This window comes from Pelodiscus sinensis, unplaced genomic scaffold (genome assembly GCF_049634645.1).
Source record: "Pelodiscus sinensis isolate JC-2024 unplaced genomic scaffold, ASM4963464v1 ctg136, whole genome shotgun sequence".
Classification (NCBI taxonomy): Eukaryota; Metazoa; Chordata; order Testudines; family Trionychidae; genus Pelodiscus; species Pelodiscus sinensis.
In genome coordinates this window covers 8,469-21,044 of record NW_027465956.1, presented here as the reverse complement: position 1 = coordinate 21,044, position 12,576 = coordinate 8,469, and positions in this window count along the sequence as shown.

Below are 12,576 nucleotides of genomic sequence, written 5' to 3'. Positions count from 1 at the left end.
GAGAGCTATTCCAGGCTGGTCAGATCAATCCCCTGGAAGGGGACCCAAAGAAACGCAGCTCTCTGGGTAGCCAGCCTTTGTCCCCAGGCTGAGCAGGGGGTTGCTGTTCCTCTGGCCTCGCCGCAGAGGCTGAGCAGACACGCCCAGTCCGACGGGGGCCGCTACCGGTGCTGGGGGATCACCAGTCACTGGCTTTATTTCTGCTCCCTGTTTGGATGCAAAGACAAGGATAGCTGGGGGTATGTCTACACTGCCCTCCTAGTTCGAACTAGGAACTCATTCCACGAGGAGTAATGGTAGTTCGAACTAGAAAGCCTAGTTCGAACTACCTAGTTCGTACCCCGTGTAGCCGCGCTGCACGGGGTTCGAACCAGCGGGGTTTTAAAAATGGCGGCTCCCCGTTTATGCAAATGAAGCCCGGGAAATTCAAATCCCAGGCTTCATTTGCAAGTGCGGTATGCCTACATTACCCTCCTAGTTCGAACTAGCGGGGTAGTGTAGACATACCCGGAGTGAGTCCTGAGTAGGGCGCGTCCTGCTGCGGATTTCGCTATGAACCATGGGGGTGAAGAGCTGTGGCCGTTCCAGCATTCACACGCGTGTTTATTGCTCCCTGTGCTTGCCTCAGTGCTCAAGAATAGTGAATAATGGCCCACCTGGCTCCTCGCTGTTATTCACAGGACTAGCGGCTTCTTCGCATTTTCATTCCTTGCTCCAAGAGGTGCCCTGAGGCCGAGGCTGGGACACACTTTTGTCACCCAGAGGGTTTTAAGGTGCATGTGGAAAGTGCAAAGCTTTCATCCTTGAAAATACGGCCCTGGCGCGCAGAAAAGCAGCCCGTGACGCCCGCAGGGAACTGATGGGCTCAGGCGAGGGGAAGGAGTCCGGGGAGCTGGTTGGCTTTTAAAGACTCCCTAGTGAAGGCGCCGGAGCAAACCCACCCGTTGCGCAGTAAGAAGAGCAAACGTGGCCGGCGACCAGCTTGGCTTAGCAGTGTGATCTCCGGCAAGCTCCAGGACAGCAGGAAGCTTCCGAGAAGTGGAAACGTTGCCGTGACGAGGCCAGAGGCATCTGGACGGAGCACCGCTCCGGCCCCCTCAGGCCAACCGGCTGAGCCCGGGGACCCGGCTTCTCTTCTCACTCGCCTGTGGCGACATGGAGCCGCGTCTCTCTTTGAAATGGGGCTTGCTCTGCCTGACTTGAAAGCTGGGTTCCGAGGTTCCAGTGCCGGGCCCCCATTGCTGGGCATTTGCCACGTGCCTGCCCTAGCGCCACATTTCTCCAAGCCGGGCGCCCTGGAGAGCCCTGAGCACAAGGCCAGAGCTTGTGGAGCGAGGCGCGGCTGAGCACGGTGCTCCCTCAGACCAGACCGTTCCAGCTCTGACGTGCTGCACCCATCTCCGCTCTGCAGCAAGCCCCTCCCATGGAGCCACCACTGGGCGAGGGACGGCCTGTGGAAAGCGGCACGTGGCAGGAGCAGGACAGAGCAGGGAGCTGGCTATGCCAAGGGCCTGGTAGTCTGGGCTCCCCGCAAGGAAACCTTTTCTTTTCCAAGCCCCTGACCCCTGGGGCTTCCTCTCAGACCCATTCTCCAGGTCTCCATGGATGCATACACAGGCACAGACGGGGGGCGTGGTTCCCTGCATCCACACGGAATCATTGGCAGCTGATTCCACGCCCCGGGCGAGTGGGCGTGGGCGTGTCCGAGCGGTGCTGCAGCATGAGCTGTGTCCCCGGGCACCCGGCCAGGGTCTGCATTGGCCATGCCGCCATGGTGGGTCACTATCTTCAGCGGCTGAGCCAGGGAGCTCGTCAGCAAGAGCGCGAGGCAGTGGCAGGCTGGCAGGCAGTGATCCATACGGGCCCTGCAGGGACAGGCCTGTGCGGGGTTCATCATCCCCTGCGCTCCAGAGAGGCCTCCGGGCTGGCCTCTTTCCCTCTTGCTTCCGTTTGGAGAATAAAAGCCGGCGGCAGCACGGCCTCTTCCCAAAATAACTCGGCCGCCCTGGATAATTATAGCTCCTCCGCCTGCTAGCCGCTAGCTCAGCTCCGCTTCCCAGGGCGCAGCCTGGGGATTCTCCCTGCAGGGTGCAGGGTTCTCACTGACCCCTCTCCATGGGCCGGGCCGGGCCGGCCGGAGAAGGGGAAGTCCCATCGTCTGCCAGCCTCTCACAGCTCTGCCTGTCCCTGCGTGCACGGCCCAGGGAGAGCCCCGCAGCATGCCCCTGCCTCTCTGCGGAGGGAAGGCCAGCTGGACACAGCTCTCTGACCATGGGCTGCCCCGGCCACCGGAGCAACCCACTCGGCTCCGTCAGGCCCTTCTCCTGCAGGAACCTGCACCCCCGCATGCAGGAGCTCCTTCCCTGAGGGCCAGCTGGGCGCCTCTGCCCCACCCGTGGCACGTGGGCTGGTGCCTCGGCCCAGCATCCTTTGGCCCTGCTTGGTGCCGGGGGCTGGACTAAAGGCCTCCTCCAGTCTCTTCCTACCCTCCTCTCGGGGGGGCTGTGATCCTGGGGCCAAGGGAGGGGCCGCTTCCTGAGGGGCCCGGGCGAAGGGGAGCAGAGTCCTGCAGCGCCCCGAGGCCCAGCCAGCAGCCCCGTCTCCTCACAAAGCCCCAGCGGGCACTGGGACGGGTGCTGCCCTCAGCCTGGCTGCCCGTCTCACCCAGCTGTGGCCGGGAGGCAGGCTCCATCCCTGCCCTGCATGTGGCTTCGTTTCCAACTCGGGGGAGCGCCGCCCAGCAAGGAACCCACTGCCCCCGAGGTCTCTGCCCGGCCTGCTCGGCTCCTTGGATCCTCTGGGGCGTGTAAGGCCTAAGGCAAAGGCTCCAGGACAGCATCTCACCTCCCTGACCCACGCGGCCGTGGCCGGCCGGAGCCTGCCTCGGGCCTGGCACTTTTCACAGGCCCCGGACGGGCTGGCCTGTTGCTAGATGCCTGGCGCGTCTGCACATGAATTAGGGGCCGCGTCCGAGTCCCCCTGCGCTGAGACCTCCCGCTCTGGAAGGGGGATCCCGCCAGCCCTGAAGGGCACAAGGAGATGCAGGGAAGAGGTGAAGAGGCTAATCCTCAGTAATGCCGAGTCTTGGAGGAAAGCGCTCGCTGGGGGATTAGAGCTTTAGACTCTGCAGTCTCCTCCCGCTCCCAGCCCTCACCTACCCCCAGCGCCCTGGCCCCACAGCCCGCGGGCCTGAGCTCTGGGCTAGCTGCTCACTTGCTCACCTCACTGGCCCATGAGCGCAGGGGGCAGGAGCTGTCTGTGCCAGGAGAGCCCCCTGGGGAAGGCTCCAGCATGAAAAGAGGGATTGGAGTCTCTCCCCTGCCCTATAGGGCACTGTGAGCAGGGGGCCCACAGAGACCTCCCGCTGCAGACGGGGGAGGCCCTGCCCGTGCTGTAGCCTCACCTGCGGCAGGAGTTGGGCAAAGATCCATGCAAACTTCTCCCCAAGCAAACCCGCCTCTCTCCAGTGCATGGAAGTGCCCCAGAACGACACCCGCTTGTTTCCCTGAGCATTTCTGTTGTCTGATCCAGTGGGACAAAAATACCTTGGCCCTATGGGTGGCTGCAAAGACAGAATCATGCCCAGAAATGGCGCCATGGGCTAGAGAAACGAGTGTGGGGGTCACAGCTCTGCCCTGGGCACACCGAGCGCAGAGCGCTGGAAGTAGAGAAATAACCTTGGACAACGCGTGAGGCTGCATGCTTTGTCCAGGGCGCACAGCCAGTCTGCCACTCACACAGACGTACAGGCAGAAGGGGCCGTGACGATTAGCTAGTCCGACTCCTGCATGTTGCAGGCCAGACTGACCCACCCACTCGGGAACAGTCCCCTCAGAGGCTGTTACCAATGGCCTCAACGCATGCTCCAAGACTTTGAGTGACAGAGACTCCACCATTGACACCAGCTGAAATCTGCCCATGAGCTGTGCCCGGGCTGCAGAGGAGGGAAAACTCCCATGGTCACTGCTGCCCTTGGGAGCTGTTCCAGAACTTGGCTCCTCTGGGGGCTCGAAACCTTTGCCTGATGTTGAGCCACTTCCAGACCAAGCCCATTCTCCACTCCTCCTCTACCTCGCCGTGCGCCAGGCTAGCGTCCCCGCCCCTTGGAAACAGCAGTGTCCTCGTGTTCTGGCTGGAGGCACAGAGGGGCTAGTGCAGTGTTTTGCAAGGACTGGTCTGGGGCCTGGCACAGGGCCCTGCAAGCTCCCTGGCAGTTTGGGGAGGTCACTGGCCAGTCTCTGGTACCACTGTGACGTAGTGGGGATGCTGTCTACTTTGGTAATCCTGTGTTCACCATTTGTCTTATGTTAGGGGGTTATATGTGATCCTACTGCCCTATGCTGCTCTGTAGTGACGCTGTGTATGAGTGTGTGCATGTGCCTCAGTTTCCCCAGGCTCTGCAGCACTAGCTCCATGAGGAGGGGGAGGTTGGGTGGGACTCACTGGGGTAGTATGTGCAGCCTCTCACCTCCTGAGGCCCAGGTGACAGCAGATAACCCCTTGGACCTGGAAGGAGGAGGTGGGGCTGCCTGGGGCGTGTGAGCAGCGGCAGTGGGGCGAGTTAGTCTTGGCAGGGCTACGGGGAGTGAGGATGTTTTAGACCAAGGAAGGGGGGTTCAGAGCCCGTGAGCCCTTCCCCCCAAGAGGAATAAGGCTCTGTCCTGGCTCCAGTGTTAATATCGATGCTAAGCTAGGCCGTGCCCAGCTGAACCAGCTAGCCAGATACACACAGGGCTGGGCCAGGCACGGGAGCCGCCCCCTTCTTCCTGAAATGAGCCCAGACCCAGATAAGTGGGGCCATGCTCCCCCGGCCCAGAGCAGCGCTGCGCGGCGTGGAAGGCTGCAGCTGGGCAGTGGGCACAGAGAATACTGAGGCATCGTGTCCCCAGCAAACCAGGCAGGCAGCCTGATCCCTCGGCCAGCGCCAAGCTGCAGTGCCAGGGTTGGCTCTAGTCTCACACTGCTGGGAGGGAGGTCAGGGCTATTGTCCCCACTGCACCAATGGGAAACTGAGGCACGAGGCGACTGAGTGCCTAGCCCATGTGGCAGAGCATGGAATGAGCCGTGTGTGCTACACACTGGCTCAGGCCAGCTCCATGGCTGCCAAGCGTGTTATCCAGGCTGCAGTGCAGGGTGGAGAGGTCCTGGCCCGTTCCCTGTTCCCACGCAGCAGGTACTGCCAGGTCTTCTCCGGCGGCTGGCGGGGTGGGGGTGGGAGGAGCCCCGGGCCCTGGTGTAGCACAGGCCTCCCTTGGGGCTGCACAGGGACATTCAGGACCATGCAGATGAGCCCTGCCTCAGGACCCCTTTGTCCTGCAGCCTCACTGGCTCTGCCAATGGGGGATCCCCTGTGTTCAGGGTGCCTCCAAAATCCCATCCCACCCCACCCTTCCGTGGGCTCTAGGGCCCCCCAGCCAGGAGTGCTGGGCAGGCAGCCTGGGGCACAGCCAAGTGCCGCCTCGCTGGGACCGAGGGAGTGGGGCGCTGGCTGTCAATGGGGTTTAGGCTCCCAAGTGCCTAAATCGCCCGTCAACGGCGCCTAAATCACTCGGGCGCTTTGGGAAACTTGTGCTGGAGGCCCGAAGAGAGCTGGGTCCCGCGGTCCCGGCTTGTGCCCGCAGCGGGCGGGGACGATGGGGAGCCGGGGGTCGGCTCCGCCGGCCGGGCCGGCTGCCTCCCTCCCGCCCCCCCGCGCCACGTGACCCGCCGACTGCAGCCGGCCCCGCCGGTCCTGCGCGCCCAGCCCGTGCGCGGTCCCTGGAGCTGCGCCATGGTGAGCCCGGGGGCGCGCGGCGCGGGGGGCTCCCACCTGCACTCGCCCTTGGCGGAGCCGGCGGCTCCCTGGCCGCGGATGCGCCGGGCAGCGGGCTCCGAGCCGGGCGCTGGGGAACCGGGGCGGGGGCGCAGAAGGGGGAGGTGAAGCCCAGGCCCAGGTCCGGGTCTAGGTCCTGGCCCCGCGGTAGCTGCTCACCTACCTGGGGATGCTCCGGGCCCCGCGCAGCGGGCGCCAGCTCAGAGCTGTCCCCGGCCAGGGTTCCTGCCGAGCCGGCAGCCCCCCGGGGCCGGGGGAGAAGTGCCCACCCGGAGCCTGGGGCTCTGAGTCCTTGTCGCCCTGCCCCGCCGAGCATCCCGGGATCGGGACCCAGGCCCCCAGGCGCAGCCCCACCGGGCAGGGCCTGGCTCCACTGACGCACCTGGCGAGCGAACAGGAGCCCTGCAGCTGGGCCAGGAAGGTGAGTCCCTGGGCTGCGCACACGGATCAGCGCCAGCCTGCAGTCCGGCCCGTGCCCATCACCGTGCCTCCCGCCGTGGGAGTCCCTGAAGGAGAAACACTGACAGACCCCCTCGCCCCCCCTCCTGGGGAGCAGCCTCAGGGCCAGCAGCCCCAGCCTTGTTAATGGCTCCTCCAGGCCTGCAGGCCCAGGGGCTTCTGGCAGCAGGACACAGGCGGCAGCTCTTGGTAGCTTCAGGTTGAGGGACACCAGCTGGCGGCAGCCTCCTAGGAAAGCCCAGGGCTGGAGAGCTGGTGTCCTGCTGGGGAGTGTGGCTCCTGCTCGTGCCTGTTCTGGATGCGACTCCGTCACCCCCAGGGGCTGGCAGCCAGAGGTGGCCCGGGTCTGAGCAGTGGGCCCCAGGCAGGCGTGTGCTGGCCCCGAGTCGGGTGCTCTCCCCTTTCTGGGCCAGAGGGAAGCTGCTCCAGGAGGGGGGCTCCAAGGGAAGTTTGTTTCTGGAGCGTTGAAGTGCCAGCCACCTTCTCCGCAAATCTCCTGGGACCAAAGCGACACCTGGCTGGGTTGGGGGGCTGATCTGCCAGCCCAGGAGAGCGCCCCTCCGGCCGACATAGGAACCAATGGAGAGCTAAGCTAGAGAGCAGCTGCCATTAGAAAAGTCCCTGTGGAGCTGGACCTGTGGGACCCGGATTTACTTTCAGAGCAAATGGATGCAATTTGCAGATTGCAGGTTGGGCTTCCGAAGTGTTTGCACCGGGTGCTCAGCTGGAGAGTTGAGCTGGTGGTTCTCGCCATTTGCACCAGCACCAGGCAAAAGGTTCTGCTGCTGGAACTTGTCTGGCTGGGGGAGGGGAGCAGCAGAACTTGTCTGGCTAGGGGAGGGGAGCAGCAGAACTTGTCTGGCTAGGGGAGGGGAGCAGCAGAACTTGTCTGGCTGGGGGGGAACGGCGGAACTTGTCTGGCTGAGGGGGAGCAGCAGAACTTGTCTGGCTGGGGGGGAGCGGCGGAACTTGTCTGGCTAGGGGGGGGGAGCGGCGGAACTTGTCTGGCTAGGGGGGGGGAGCGGCGGAACTTGTCTGGCTAGGGGAGGGGAGCAGCAGAACTTGTCTGGCTGGGGTGGGGAGCGGCGGAACTTGTCTGGCTGGGGGGGAAGCGGCGGAACTTGTCTGGCTGGGGTGGGGAGCGGCGGAACTTGTCTGGCTGGGGGGGAAGCGGCGGAACTTGTCTGGCTGGGGTGGGGAGCGGCGGAACTTGTCTGGCTGGGGGGGAAGCGGCGGAACTTGTCTGGCTGCGGGGGAAGTGGCGGAACTTGTCTGGCGGGGGGGGGGCGATGGAACTTGTCTGGCTGGGGGGGGAGCGGCGGAACTTGTCTGGCTGGGGGGGGAGCTGCATCCAGTGATGCTTTCATCGTTGCACAGTAAAGCAGGTGTGGGACACCGCAGGCCCAGGGACTCCAACCCAGGCCCCATAGGCTCCGGTGTGCCAGGGGAATGGGAGGAGAGTCTCTCTCCTCCTCAGTTGGGGACTATGTCAGTGAGGGTTTGTTTGGGTATTTTTGCTTCTCACTTGCGTGCAGCCCCACCCTCCCTGGAGTCCAGATCAAATGAGCAGTGGGTTGCACGTCTACAGCTAGATGAGGATGCTGTGGATTACTGCAAGTTCCCTTGAACCATAGACACCCAGCCCCCATGAGGCCTGTACTTCCCTGCTAAACACAGGGTGGAGACTAAGGCCAGGCCCACCGGACAGCCTAAGGTCAGCTAAAGATACACAATTCCAGCTACATAAAAACCTCCTGAGTTGACGTTCCTTAAGCCAAGCTTTGGCGCCATATTTGCAATAGGAGTAAGAACCTGCGCTGACAGGGTGTCCTCAGTGATCAATTTAGTTGGTCTTCACTAGACCCGCTAAATCAACCGCCCAATACTCAACCGCCGCAGTGTCGACCTTTTCCGCAGTCCAGGCATGGCTTACGGAGACGTGCAGCGCCAATAGGCAGAGCTGTCAAATTCTAATGCATTGAGGGGTGTCATGCTTGGGGAGGCTGCATCAGGCAGTCAGGTTAATGGGACTGCAGAACAGTGAAACCCTCTTTCCATCACCCTTCGCCGCAGAGCATGGGGGTGAGGTGCCCGCCCTGGCATTGCTCTTCGCAGGCAGAGGACCCAGGCAGCTCGCAAAATTACACCATGCCCCACAGGGCTTGCTGGCCAACCATGTATCCAGACCCTTCCCGTCCCTTCCAAAGCCAGAAGGAACCACTGTGATGATCTAGTCTGCCCTCGCGCAGAGCACAGAGCTGCCCTGAAATTCAGCGCAGAACAGGGCCCGCCCCGAAGGGATGGCAGCCCTGGGGCACTGGCAGATCTAGGTCACTACAGCGCCAGTGGCTGCCGGGGGAGGGGAGGGTGTGCGGGTCAGGGAGCCCTGTGTAAGTGCCAGCACAAGCCGTGAAGTCGCTGAAGAGGATAAAAGGCACTTGGGGGAATGTGCTGTAATCGGCTTGGCTCCTCTCCGGCTGTTGCAGACCCCACGCCTTGGGGGTCAGTCCTCCAGCTGCAGTGTCAAGGGTTGTGAGCAGGTCCCAGGGGGCTCCCGAAGGGCGAACGAGGGCTGGGAAGGGCTCTCGGCTGTTTCCTTGCTTAGCCCTGCTTGTCTGTGCCACTAAGCCTGCAGCTCGCGGGGGAGCTGGCTTCTCCCTCTTGTCAGCCGCAGCAGAGTTGTCTGGTGAATGCTAGGGAGCGGCACCAGTGCAGGGCTGCTCTGGGCTCCGTGCCTTTCCGGGGGCGGTGCATGAGAAGGGATGAGGCCAGCTTGTCCCAGGGCCTGTGGGGTTTTGCGGTTAGGAAATTCCATCTTGTCAGTTGTGCTCTTGAGAGATGGAGGCTGCGGCAGTGCCTTGGGGCGGGCTGGGGGCAGCACTTTGAGGAAACACGACACCCCAGAGCTGTGGCAGGCACGAGGGAGCCACGCGCCGACCTGCTCCTGACTGCCTTTGGGGGCTGAGTGGGACGCGAGGGAGCAGGTGCACTGGTGGGAATTCAAGGCAGGGAGGGACCTGCCAAAGCTGAGAACTGGTGACCTGATGGAGAGTAGTGGGGCAGCTGTCGCGGGGTCCCTCCCTCCGGGACCCTGGCATTGGCCACTGTGGGCAGACAGGACCCTGGCTTGGACGGGTCTTTGCTCTGACCCCGTCTGGCCGCTTGGATGTTCTCAGACGAGTTCTCAACACTTCTCTGAACTGTCTTCAGTTCACTAAGCTCCTTGATCTGTGGGCACAGGACAGGACACCGGGGGCCCTGCAGCCACCGTCCCCAGGCCAGATAGAGACGTCCGATCCCTTTTGCTCCCACTGTTCGTCCTCGCAGGCTCCTGGCCCTTTTGGCCCCGTGTCTCTGGGGGCTGCCGGCTGGAGGGCGGCTCCTCTGGACCCCCTCGTGCAGTGAGAGCAAAGGGGAGCCTGTGAGAGGGAGCGGGGCTCGTACTCACATCCCCAGCGAGGCCTGACGGGCGCAGACGGGACGTGCAGAAGAGCAGCAGTGACCTGATACAATGACAAGGGCTGTCGATACTGGGCCTCAGGGCACGGCTGGGTCCCGTGGCCTCGCAATGCACGAGGCAGGGAAGCGTGTGGGTCCCCACCAGGACTAAGGTAGCCCCTGTTCTCACTGCCCTGTGGTTTTCAAGCTGGCCAAAGGAGCTCAGAGGCCAGACTGAGGGGCAGGGAGTGACTGGGCCGCGGGGGGCAGGGCAGTGGGGTGCTCCCCTGCTGGCTCAGACGGCTGGCTGGAGCCAGGAAGCACAATGGCAGCTGAGGCTCTGCTGGGCACGCCCATTCCTCAACCCTCGTTCTGACCCCACTGCTGGGGCGGCCACCACGGTCGTTTGGGGTCCTGTGAGCTTGCATAGGAGCCGGGGCTTTGGGTGACGAACTGGAGCCAAATTCAGGGTACCCAGGGGGTGGAGCAAAGGACTTTGACTCCCCTCACCAGCTGCCAGGCTGCTCCTGAGGTAGTGCCAGCCAAGGCTGTGCCCACAGGTGGGCATGAGCGACCCCCAGCGCACTTGCCAACAGGAGGGGGGTTTACCTTCCTGTCCTGAGAAAATGCCACCCTGGGGATTCCATACGCTAACCCTGCCATTTCCTTTGGGTCTTGCTCTTCATGGTCTGCTCTGGTGCTGTGCGCTGTTAAACTGCTGCTGCATCCCACCCCAGAGGTGGCTGCATTTCACTGTTGTGCATGATCTGTATAGAGTTCGTGTATCGGTTTGCTACATTTGTGTAGGGTCTGTCTGCAGTTTGCTTTGGCACTGTGAAAAGAGCTGAGACCCTTGATGGGGCTGCTGTTTTTAGGGTACAGCTACACTGGGTTCTGTTTTTCAAAGAAAGTATGCAAATTACACTCGTATTTGCATATCTTCTTCCGGTTTTTTTCCTGTACACCTCGTTTTACAAGGAACAAGGGGCTTCCAATAGAGGGTTTTTTTCCGACATTTGACCCCGTGTAGATGGGCCAAATATTGGAAAATCCTCTTCCAGAGCATAATTTGCATACCTTCTTCGAAAAACAAAACAGTGTCACTGTGCCCATGGTGACATTCCTGATGCCACAGGAAAACCATCTGCTCCAGCCCCAGCCGGACTAGCCAGCAGGGTAGCAGTCTCCAACATGCCCTGGCCACGCAGCAAGAGGCAGAAGTTGCTGCCTGCCATTAGATCACAGGTGCAAGGTGAGGCGCGGGGGGGGGGGGGCTGTCTGCTCTCTGCCCCGGGGTCCCCCTGCGCCGGGATGGGAGATTCTCGCTGACTCTCCCAAATGTGTGTTAACCCAGACACCCCGGCTCAGCCTCCCAGGGAGACACAAAGGGAGGGGGGCGGAGACCGGCACCTGGCTGGGGGCAGGGCTGGAAGAGAGTTTTAGTTTCTGGCTGGAATCATGGAGGAAGCAGCCTAAGCAACGGGCTGGGATTTAGGGGCCCAGTCGCCCCCATCTCAAGGGGGGCTGAGGCATCCTAGGCCTGCCCTGGAACCAGATGACATCTGCACTGGGCTGTATCCTGGAGGAGCAATAAACCCCCTCTATTCTACTGGCTGGGGGAGTCTGTTCAGGCCATTATGGGGGTGCAGGAGTCGGGAGAATCCCAAGGCACCGCCACACAGGGGTACCAGGTCCCAGCCCAGGGCTCTGGGATCAGCTGCTTTCTCTGGGAGCTGGGTAAAGGGCGCTGTGCCCGTGGGCTCCTGCGGCTGGGCGTGACTGGCAGGGGCTCAGTTCCTGGGGCTCGCGGGGGCGGGGGCTGTCTCGGGAAAGGTCCGGGAGAAGATCTCAGGGTGGCTCTGGCTCCCCGTCTTCTGCTGGCAAGGCCGGCTGGGCAGAGATGTTCCAGCTGCTTGCCCTGCGGCAGGCCTGAGCCCGGGCCAGGGAGACCTGGGGGTCTGTTGCGCTGTGCGAATGTCACTGGGGCTGAAGGTGCACACGTCCGTTCTCTGCAAACAGCTGCTGCAGGCTGGCTGGGCCCAGCTCTGGGCCCCCCTTGCTTTGCAGACCGGGCTCAGCAGGGGCCAGAGCACAGGACTGTGAGCCAGGACACTGTCCTAGACCCCGTCTGCCACTGACTCCCTGGAGTCACCATGCCTCAGTTTCTCCATCTGTGAGGTGAGGGCGTGATGCTGCCAGTGGTGGACGTCCGGCGTGCAGGGCCTGGGGAAGTGCTCAGCAAGGAGCGGCCGGCTCCCCTCCCTGCCACCTGGCAGCCTCCTCAGGCGCCCGCTCTGCCAGCGGGACACGGAGGCCCCATTGCCCCTCTCCATTAGAGCAGGGAGCCGCTGGCACTCTGGCCATGTCCAGCTCCACCCCAGCAGAGGCTGCATCTCAGCAGTGCCGAGTGGCCAGTGGGGACGGCGCTGAGCTGCCTTTGCCTTGGGAGCGGGACTGTCCAGCTCTTCCTGCGCGCCAGGCTGGTGCGGGAGAGCAAACGCCCCCTTCCCACGGCGGGCCAGACCCCTTCCGCCTGACGCAGCGACGGGCAGCCAGGCCAGCGCACGGCCACAGCAGCGGCCTCCCTATCTCGGTGGCCACGGGGCGTCCCCAGAATACGCGGGTGCCGCCTGACCCGCTGCAGCACGCGGGTCTGTAGCCCTGGCCATGGGCCTGGGCTGTACGGAAGCTGGCGGGGAAATGCGGTGCAGGCGGGACCAGGACATTCCAGCGCAGGGGCAGCGGGAGCTAAATGCCTCACGGCCGCACGCAGACTCCTGCGGGGCTGCGGGCTGCCCTGGTAGGCCCAGCTCCTCTGTGCTCCGCTGCGGCCACTGTCCCAGGTAACTCACTGCCCGCGGCCAGGG